Raw genomic sequence first — 10,204 nt, 5'->3', positions numbered from 1 at the left:
GAGGGGGGTGGCAGGGTTAAGGGAGATGGTTAGGGGTTGGGAAGGTTGTGGGAGATTTATAATACATATAATAATATATGCCATTTAGCTGACACGACCTAAGCGTTTCTATGCACCATGCTCTACCAACTGAGCCACAGAGGAGCGTTATATACCCACAGTAAGTTAGGCTATGTGTGAGAAATGGTGAGGTAACCATTGGGCGTTTGCATGTCGATTTGTTTTTAATAATGAGAAATTGATTTTTATATTAGAGATGTAAACAAGCAAATGTACACATTTTGGAGGCTAGAAAGATGGTTTGTGTATGTTCACACAACAGTGTGTGTGTGTGTGTGTGTCCGTCCATATGTTTGTGGATAGGATAGATGTGATTACTTTAGCCTTGGGCAGTGTGGGAATAAGTGAGGACTGATGCATGCAATCTCAGCTCCCTCTCTCTCTCTCTCTCTCTCTCTCTCTCTCTCTCTCTCTCTCTCTCTCTCTTTCTCTCTCTCTCTCTCTCTCTCTTTCTCTCTCTCTGCTCTCTCGCTCTCTCTCTCTTTCTCTCTCTCTCCCTCAGGCCAGAGTGGTTTTGTTAATGTCATCTGGGGTCATGGGGTTATGATGACACTATAATAAAAGGAATGGGGGAAGGGTTAAACTACAGGGAGGAGGAGGAGAGGGAAAGGTTAAACTACAGAAAGGAAAAGGAGGAAGGGAAAGAAAGATCTTTGGTTTGTGACCTTGAGGGTGAGCAAGATGGGCGGGGCAGAAAGGAAGGATGAGGAAGGGAGGGAGAGAACGAGAGAGAGAGAGAAAGAGATAGCAGAGACAGAGAGAGAGAGAGAGAGAGAGAGAGAGAAAGAGATAGCAGAGACAGAGAGAGAGAGAATGGGGGGACTCTGACTGGCTGTGTTGTTGACACTGTAGGTCAGTGTTGTTGTTGTTGTTGTTGTTGTTGTTGTTGTTGTTGACAGTGTAGGTCAGTGTCGTTGTTGATGTTGATGTTGATGTTGACAGTGTAGGTCAGTGTTGTTGACACTGGCCAGCATGACAACTGCCATTGGCCGCTGGCCTGAGCTAGATTACTCCTCCTGCTCCATCCGGTGGATTGATGATTCACTTACTTAATGTTCTGATCAGGGACGAGTCCTTTGGCTTGAGCTCGGGTCTGACGAGGTCAGTGTGACTGAAACGTTGCAAATGTTTCTGTCTGTATCGACTTCACGTCCCCCAGGGCAGCCTCCAAACGCCCGCGGTCAGAAGGTTAGGAACAGGGTGTTCCAAAAAACAGCCAAAATGTACACGCCGGCAGAATGTTTGACGAAAAAAAATCATAATCGACGCCCATTTCACTGCCACGAGTGGATGGATTTCAGAATGGAACTTTCCACCCCGGATTTATAAAGGATTTCATGTTGTGTTGCCTAAAATAGCTAGCATTTGGATTGCTGGTCTTCTGGGAGCGCGCGGGAGTAGTGTGTTAATCATGTCAGGCGATGACAAGTGTAATCCATTTCCCTAACCCTCCCTCTGCCCCCTGGGCTCTGCACTTACTGTTTACACTACACGCTCCCAGGCCAGCCCAACCAAATATGATGGGACCATTTGTCCTATTAAAATTCTTGGTCCACTTTGACTTGTTTTTGCTTCAGAGAGACGCCCTGTACTGTATCCAAAGCGAGAGGGAGAACAATAATATAGGCAGATGGAGAGAGAGAGAGAAAGAGAGGGAAATAAAGAGAGAGAAAAAAGAGGGAGTTTATGGGAGTAACATGGAGGAAGAGAGAGAACGAGAGGAGACAGCGACAGAGGGAGAGAGAAGAAAGAGACGGGAGAGAGGTGGAGAAAGAGAATGGAGAGAGGTGGAGAAAGAGTGGTGGAGAGAATGAAAGAGAAAGCATTGGTTTGGTAAATCCTCTTTCCCCCGGTGCCTTTAATCCCTCCCCCAGCTCAGGCCTGGTCCAGGATCAGCTGGTCCAGGCCTTAAGACTGCCGTCAATCAAGACAAGTGACAGCAGCAAGTCCCATGAAGGGGGGGATGGGCAGGGCAGGCCAGGGCAGGGCAGGGCGGGGCTTACCACTAGCTGTTACACGGTGGCAGAGAGAGTGGCTTCACGTGAGCACCAATTATCACAGGTTTCACTGGTTATTTCACTGGTTTGGTTCAAATGGTTTTTAGTGAAAATCCCACCGCTCGTCCGTGATCAGACTTAGCCGAGGTGCAGGAGCTGAAGAGGATCAAATAGACTGCAAAAAAGCAGCAAGGACGCCTGAAGAAGGTCTATCACCGAAAGCTCGCAATAAACTATGTTTGTTTGCGAGTGTGCGGATGCTGCTTTTTTGCACTCTGTTCAAATGTTGTTGTTTTTTAAATATGTTGTAATGGCTTGTTTAGTGTGCACATATATATATATATATATATATATAACTATTTGCATTTATTTTTGCACGAAAGAAACAATGTCCTGGTTGGTTCTGACTGTATGAGGCTGTCATAACTGGTAAGCAGGAGCGTTTCTTGGGTACCAGAGAGAGAGAGAGAGAGAGAAGGAGGAGGACTCAGACCCAGAGCTGTAGTCCGTTCAGTTTCTCTCATGTCAGGGTCAGGGGTCAGGTGAGCCCTGTCTGGTCTAATAGATTCCAAAATCATTAAAGACAGTTGGCGTTCGCCAACAACATGCTAGTTGGCTAACCGTGACGTCAAACTCAGTGGCTGTTTACGGTCCAGTTAGCATTTTGTTGTGGCAGGCCAACTGTCTTTTAATGAGTTTGCGGTTGTTGGACAACAATGGTCGATACATATGTTAGTAAAAAATTGAAACACGTAAAAAAAGCAATCACAGCGAAAACCGGAGGTAGACAAAAAAATAGGCTATTTAACATTGAGGCAGATGAGGAGACGTCTGTGTTGTTCCCTTTAAATCACCAACTGCCAAAGAATTCCGGTACACTCACCACCTAGAGCCAAGTGTTTTATGTGGTATCTACCTAGTAACAGTACTGTGATTGGCTACAAAATGAAGCGTCATCATGCATAATGAATGCATAATAAAGTCACCCTTGGAACTCTCAAATGTTGACAATCAGGTTCAGCTCACTGCAAAAAGTCAATCTAAAGCAGGGTACACACATAAGGATTTTCAAAATCTTAACCGAAATCTTATCTGAGACAGACCCCACACATGAAGATACAAAATCTTGGATTGAACAGCCTTGATCGTATTGTGTGTGGTGTGCGCCGATTTCCCCATTTCAGCACCCCACAGACATAAAGATTTTCGTTACGACAGACTCCAGACTCTCTAGAGTCTCGTTCCCCAAGCCAGAAATCTCACGTGAACCAATCCTTTTAATATTGCCTTTAAATTACAAAATAATTAAATTAAGATTATATAATGATTAAAGCACTTTGAGCCGCAACGTTTGCAGGAAAAGCGCTATACAAATAAAGGGTTAATAATTAATAATAATAATTATTATTATTATCTAACGTAGTACCCTGACTGACCTGTACGAGACAACCATGTGAGTCAGCTCGCTTCTTGATTGGCTACATTCCATCCACGTCATAGTTGGACTCGAGAGCAGGGTTGCCAGATGGGAATGACATTTTCCACCCTAACCACAGTCTAAAACCGCTAATTCCACCAAAGATTCTGGCAACCCTAGGATTTCTTGTCGTAAGTATTGAACACATTTGACATTTACGATTGCCGGCCACAACCATTTTCCGAGCAGGTTGTCGGGAGAGTTGATCGCACAATTGAAGAGAGTTGACTCTTAACACACCTCACACCACAGGATTTTGTTATAGGAAAATCTTTAGAGCCATCTGATAATCGGGCGTTTTCTGTCTTTGGTCGGAAGGGGGAAAATCGGGCCAAAATCGGCCAGATAATCCTTATGTGTGTACCCCGCATAAGTAAGATGAAATATCTTAAATCAAGTCAATATATGCTTTTTTTTTCTGTCTGACTGCACTAAGATATCTTAAGATATCTTTTACTTTAAGAGAATCTTGGCAAGTGAAATGTTCCTGTTCTGTTGGAAGATAATTGTACTTGTTTTAAGTAATATTCCCCCATTTTATTGCTTTTTTTCCTTGTTTTCGAGAGCTGCCCTTTTGCAGTGCAGCAGAGACAGCAGGGCAGTTCAAAGCACCAGAGCGGCCCCAGTACAGTATGTACAGTCGCCTGACGTACGCATGCCATCAGAAAGGTCAACGCTAAATGCCACAAAAGGCAGCGCTTTCTTTCTGGTTCAAAAGCGCAACAGAAAAGCGGCATGTTTGATCTCTACTGTACTTATTATAATCTGAGTCAAATCTCATGTGGTGTATTTGGGGGGAAAAAAGCGATCCGTTTTAATAACGATTGTTGTGGATTTTGATCCTCTTCTTGTTTTTCTCTAGCGTGTCGTTGTAGAGAGGGGGGAGTAGTCAGGTGACTGGTCTGGTAGAACGTGTAGAGTGTAACCTGCAGGTGTTCAGAGAGACGAGAGGTTGTTGTGATCGCTTCTTTATTTATGAGTCTGACTCACATGTTCTGTCTCTCTCTCTCTCTCTCTCTCTCTCTCTCTCTCTCTCTCTCTCTCTCTCTCTCTCTCTCTCTCTCCCTGGGCAGAGCAGAGGGGAGGACACACACGCACAGACACACACACACACACACATTGACATCACGTAATCGCCGTTGGAGACGGTTGACTTTGCCGATGCCCCAAAAGATGCGTAATTGTCAGAGATGACTATATATGTTTTATAAGCTATAGCTAAGCTAATGGTCGATCCCTCTGACAGTGTCCCTCAGCGGAGAGTGTCAGTTAAGGCAAATGCAGTGTTGTGCAGACCTCAACAGTGGGCACATCTGGGGGGTGTTCCATCAATGTCACTAAAGGAAAGTCCAGGCTTATTTTGATAAGTTTCCAGAGAAAAGAAGCCTGGATTTTCCTTTAGCGACGTTGATGGAATACCCCCCAGCTGTTTGTGTCTATCTGGGGTGGCAACCTTTGTACTGCGGATGGAAGGGGTGAACGGTAGGGTTAGGAGGAGGTGGAGGTGGAGGAAGCAGGGGGTGGATATGGCTCAGGACCAAGGACCCCAATTGAAATAAGCCAGTGGCTTTCTTGGGTTTTTATCCTGTTAGTTGACCTTGTATGTAATATGTACTTTCATGTATCTACTTCTGCAAATCTTCTAATAAAGTTTTCAATCAATCAAAAAAAAGGAGGTAGAGCCGGCGTCTAATGATCGCAAGGTCGGCAGCTCAGCGGTTCGAACCCACGTGTCGTGCCACGTGTCGAGGTGTCCTTGAGCAAGGCACTGAACCCCTATGTGCTCCAGGGTTGCCTAGAGCATAAAATACCAAATTCCAACAATTGACTGACAAGTATTATTATGATTATTATTAGATAGAGGCTAGAGGAATCAACAGAAAAGCACTGAAATTACGAAGGAAATCAGCGCATGAGAAAATTAATTAATAAACAACAGATGGAAAAACAACCCTGGCAGCAGGAGGGGGATGTATTGAAATTGAGGAGAGGAAGAAGAACTGGAGAACATGAACAGGGGTGCACATAACTGGGGCGCCAGTGCGCATGCGTCGCCAAAATGCATGCTGCGCGGCAGATCAGCCGCATGAAGGCGCTCTTGCGCACCAACAGCTGGAACCGCTGGGAGAGGAATTTACTTCCTCAAAATCCAACTACTGACTGCTGACTGCTGCATCACTGCAAGCCCCACTAAGTAACTATTTGCCGTCCCCTCAGCCAAAGGCCCGACGAGTAATCCATCACAACAGTCGACCGACGACGACCACGGCGACTCCCCTCACGAAAACATTCGGAAAGTATCGTAACTCGTACTTTCATTCCGCGTATCGCGTATCGCACGGTTATCACGCCGCCACGTGAAAATTCAGTCCCGAACGACTCGTCGCTAAAAGGAAAAACAACACCAAGGGACACGTTTCTTTTCTCTGAAGCTTTCAAACGTTCAGACGTTTGTTTTACAGCTTCATTATCGCACCTCGACCCCTGACCCAGGGAATATGGTTGGGAATTCTATTAGAAAAGAAGAAGAAAAAAAGACTTTGTTGCACAATCAAAAATAATGAGCTATTTAAAGTGATAGCCTACAACATCCTCTACCATGGTTGAAATTGAGGACAGTATTAACAGCAGTCAAGAGAGCAGTGATGATGATGATTAAGCTTGTAGCATAAATAAATGCTTAGGCTGTAACTTTTTGTTGAAAAGTTGATTTCAGTGTTTACAGAACAGAGCAGTGCTTAAAGAGATGTCCGTTTATTTCAGTGTGTTTAAAGAACAGACATTCAGTTAGTGCTTGAAGAGATGTCAGTTGATTTCATTGTGTTTAAAGGAGTCTGACAGACTTTCATGCTTAAAGAGCAGTCATTTGATTTTGCTTTTTGTTTCTTTTGTTTTGCACACAATAATTTGTTCGTTCATCTTTATTTATTAATAAATGTCGTTTTGCTAATATAAGTTATCCATGTATCCCTTTTTTATCCATCCTGTGGGACGGGTCGTGACCAAGCAGCATCCCTAGGTGCTCCTCTGAGCACTGGCCCCAAAAAGTTATGTGCACCCCTTAAAAACCTCTTTATATCCACGGGCCCTCATGGGGATCCGAAGTGATATAAAGAGTTTACCTCGATCAATTCTCTTCATCGATATCACATTTTTTTCACAACTTTGCATGCTATACGATGCCACCATTTTTTTCCAGAGACGGTAAACACGGCCTAAGTCACATCCAGTTTTCTCCAACTGGAGAATGTGTCATGTCCGGTTTCAACGCCAAATTTCCTCTCAACTCAAAAAAATCCAAAAAAAAAATAAAATAAAAATAAAAATCTGATACATGAGAAAGGTCAAAGGTCAAAGATGGTGCCAACATATCTCCAAATGGCCTAAACATATAGGTGTCCGCCTAAACATACCTGTACTAAAACAGGTACAAAGTTGCATTTGCTCACATTACTAGCATCAACTTTGACACAAGTACTAATGAGACCCTGGAGTACTGATTCCTAGATGATTTGGGCTTGGTTATCAGGTTTCCAAGGTGATATTCACTGTAAAAGCTGTTTTTTTTTTAGGCGGAGACTGAATTTGAGATGTTTTATAATGTTCTAGCTCTATTTACTCTGACACAGTAACATAGATTTTGATTCTGACACTTCTACAGCCACCCCACAGGTGTTAGCTTTCATTTGATAACAAGATCATTATGAAGGCCCTTGTGATTGTGGAGATATTCTATATTCACTGTGGGCATGTCATTTCGAGCAGAAAACCAGAAAAATGAGGTGGATAAGAAGAGGTTTTTAACCATGAATCTGACTAAGACAGGAGACAGAGAAAGAAAGGTGGAAATGAACAAAGAACAAAACGGAAACAAGGAGGAGAGAATTAGACGGAGGAGGAAGAGAGGAACAACCAGACTCTGCTAGCGTCGATGATGTTCCCTCCCCGACGTCTTCTATTATTCAAGACCTACAGATGACTCCAGAGACAAGGAGAGAGGGATAGGAGGGGGGAGAGAGGGTGGGGGGGGGGAGGGAGGGAGAGAAGGAGAAAGAGAGTGGGGAGAAAGAGGGGGGGAGAGAGAGAGAGAGAGCGGGAGGGAGGGAGAGAGAGAAAGAAAGAGAGAAAGTGGAGGAGAGAGAGAGAGGGGGGGGGGGGGCATTAGAGACAGAAAGAGAGAAGGAGAGCCGGAAGATCTCATCTGACACCTTATCTGACATCAACACACACACACACACACACACACACACACACACACACACACACACACACACACACACACACACACACGCGTGATCTGCCTTCATCTCTCTTTATGTTGAATTTGATACTGTTTTCCATTTTTATTATGAAGTAAAGTGTTCTCTCCTCTCTGTCTTTTGACCTTTTATTTTTATTTTCAATGTTCGCTTCGCCTGGGCAAAGGCCCCTCTTAAAGGGGCAAGCTGAGATTGGTACATCCATTTTCTGACCTTTAAATGATTGATATATATAGCCAGTGATTCTTGAAGAATGTCATTTATAAATGACTCCAGAGCATAGCTTCAACTGTCTTCAACCCCATCAGAAACCCACATATGAGCACGGTACAGCTTCAAAACATTTATTAGATTTAAACTATAATTGTATCATTTTCTCACAGATGGCCAGCTACTCGTCTGTGTATTTGAGTGTGGTTACATTTCTCCAGCCCCGCCGCTCAGCTGATTACCAAATAAAGGGACAGGGAGAGAAGGCTTTATTTTTATTGTATGAATCACAAATTGACCCTTTAAATTGTGGTGTTTATCACTGGAATGCCTACGGACATACGAAGGCGAATCAGATTTGATCAAAAAAGTATTAGACTCTTACTGTGGCTCGAATAAGACGTGATGTGCACCTGATCTCAGCTCCGAATGTGTGTGTGTGTGAGTGTGTGTGTGTGTGTGTGTGTGTGTGTGTGTGCGTGTGCGTGCGTGTGCGTATGCGTGTGCGTGCGTGCGTGTGCATGTGTGTGTGTGTGTCTATGCAGCCCTTCCACATTTATAACCTTCTGGAAGTTCACCAGTGGAATGATAAATAAAAGAATAAAAGCCCAAATCTATTGTCCATACGGAACATCGCCAAATTCACTTGCGTGTCTCTGAAACATCATCGAGTCTCTGATTGGCTGTCTTCCGAGCAGTAACAGCAAAACAGAAGGTCACAACTTAAAAAAACGTCTCTGCTAAAAGTCAACTCAAATAAGTGTTCATTAAAAACAATTATCCACCACCCCCCACCCCCCCCCCCCCCCGACTGTTTAGAGTCTCTCGCCGTGGCTCATGGGTCGTAAAAGATACGAGACACTTGGGATGTGTTGGCAATTACCCTGGAAAGAGGGCCTAGCGGGAGGGGTCTGTGATGGTATGGATTTCCGATCGCGCTTGTAGAGAAGCGTTAGCTCAGGCCATCTATCTGTGGGCCAGTGAGGGAACCCTGAACCGGAGGCCTGGACGGAGATAGTTAACAGTGAATACAGCTGGATCTGGTCTTACTCTCAGGGCCTTAATGGAAACAGTCAACGCTAGAACAGCCGTGTCTATTTTACCTACTATAAGAGCCACCTCGGCGGGGGTCAAATGACCATAGTCTTTACAATGGGAAGTTGCTACTTACACCAGTGGAGGCTCCTCCATAGAGGTGGAAGAGGCCTGGCCTCCCCAATAATTTGAGAGAAGAGAGAGAGATTTAAAAAAGCAATAATTATATTTATTTTATTTATTTATTTAACAAAAAATAATTAATATTATTTCCGTTTTGTTCATAAATCTGAATTTGTCCATGGCCACAAACCCAATATTGCAATTGTAAAGCACCTACGGGCCAAAATCCCTATCCGTTTGTATTGAGGGAGGCCAGGCCTCTCCCAGGAAAGTGGTTACTCATAGAAGTCAATGTAATGCAAATTTTTTCATGGCAATATGTGATTGGCCAAATCACTGAAAATGGGTGGGCAACGGAGGCCTGGCCTCACCATGCATTGAGTCCAGGGCTGAAAGATTGACATTTTGTTCGTCCAATCACATGAAGCCATTTTGAGAATTTTACTTTTGCTTAAAATGACCTCGGAAGTCGGCGAGATTCTGGCGCGATTTATACATCGAATAGGTAGACAACATTTAGGATTTATTGAACAGTTTTATTTTGAAGCGAGCAAGCGGAAAAAAATTGGCCTCCTCAATTCTGGAAGTCACCAGCCTCCACTGACTTACACACAAACATGTCTTGTAAATTAGCCTGCCTCCTACACAGGAAGAAAACTGCGAAATAGCTTTATACTAGCTTATCCTGATGTGGTTTGGAAAATGTAAGGATACTGGGTGGTAGAACGCACATACAGTATCTAGGAAAAGTCATGAAAGGAGGGTCCTGAAATTTGATCAAGTGCAAAGATATGACTTTTTTTTTTACTCACTTGGTCAAATGACCCCGCCCACAGCTGTTCTAGTGTTACCACAGCCAGTGTGTCTGGTCTTAGGCCTGACTGAGGGCATCGCATACATCCCCTCCCTCAGGGGACACAGCCTGGGAGAACACAGGAGGAGAAGGGATGCTGTTGGAGGGGATTTGTCTGGTGGTGGTGTGTCTGTCTGTCTGTCTGTGAGTCTGTCTGTCTGTCTGTCTGTCTGTCTGTCTGTCTGGTGGT

The sequence above is a fragment of the Nansenia antarctica genome (genome assembly GCF_963989245.1).
Source record: "Nansenia antarctica genome assembly, chromosome: 3".
Lineage (NCBI taxonomy): Eukaryota > Metazoa > Chordata > Actinopteri > Argentiniformes > Microstomatidae > Nansenia > Nansenia antarctica.
This window is presented reverse-complemented; position numbering follows the sequence as displayed.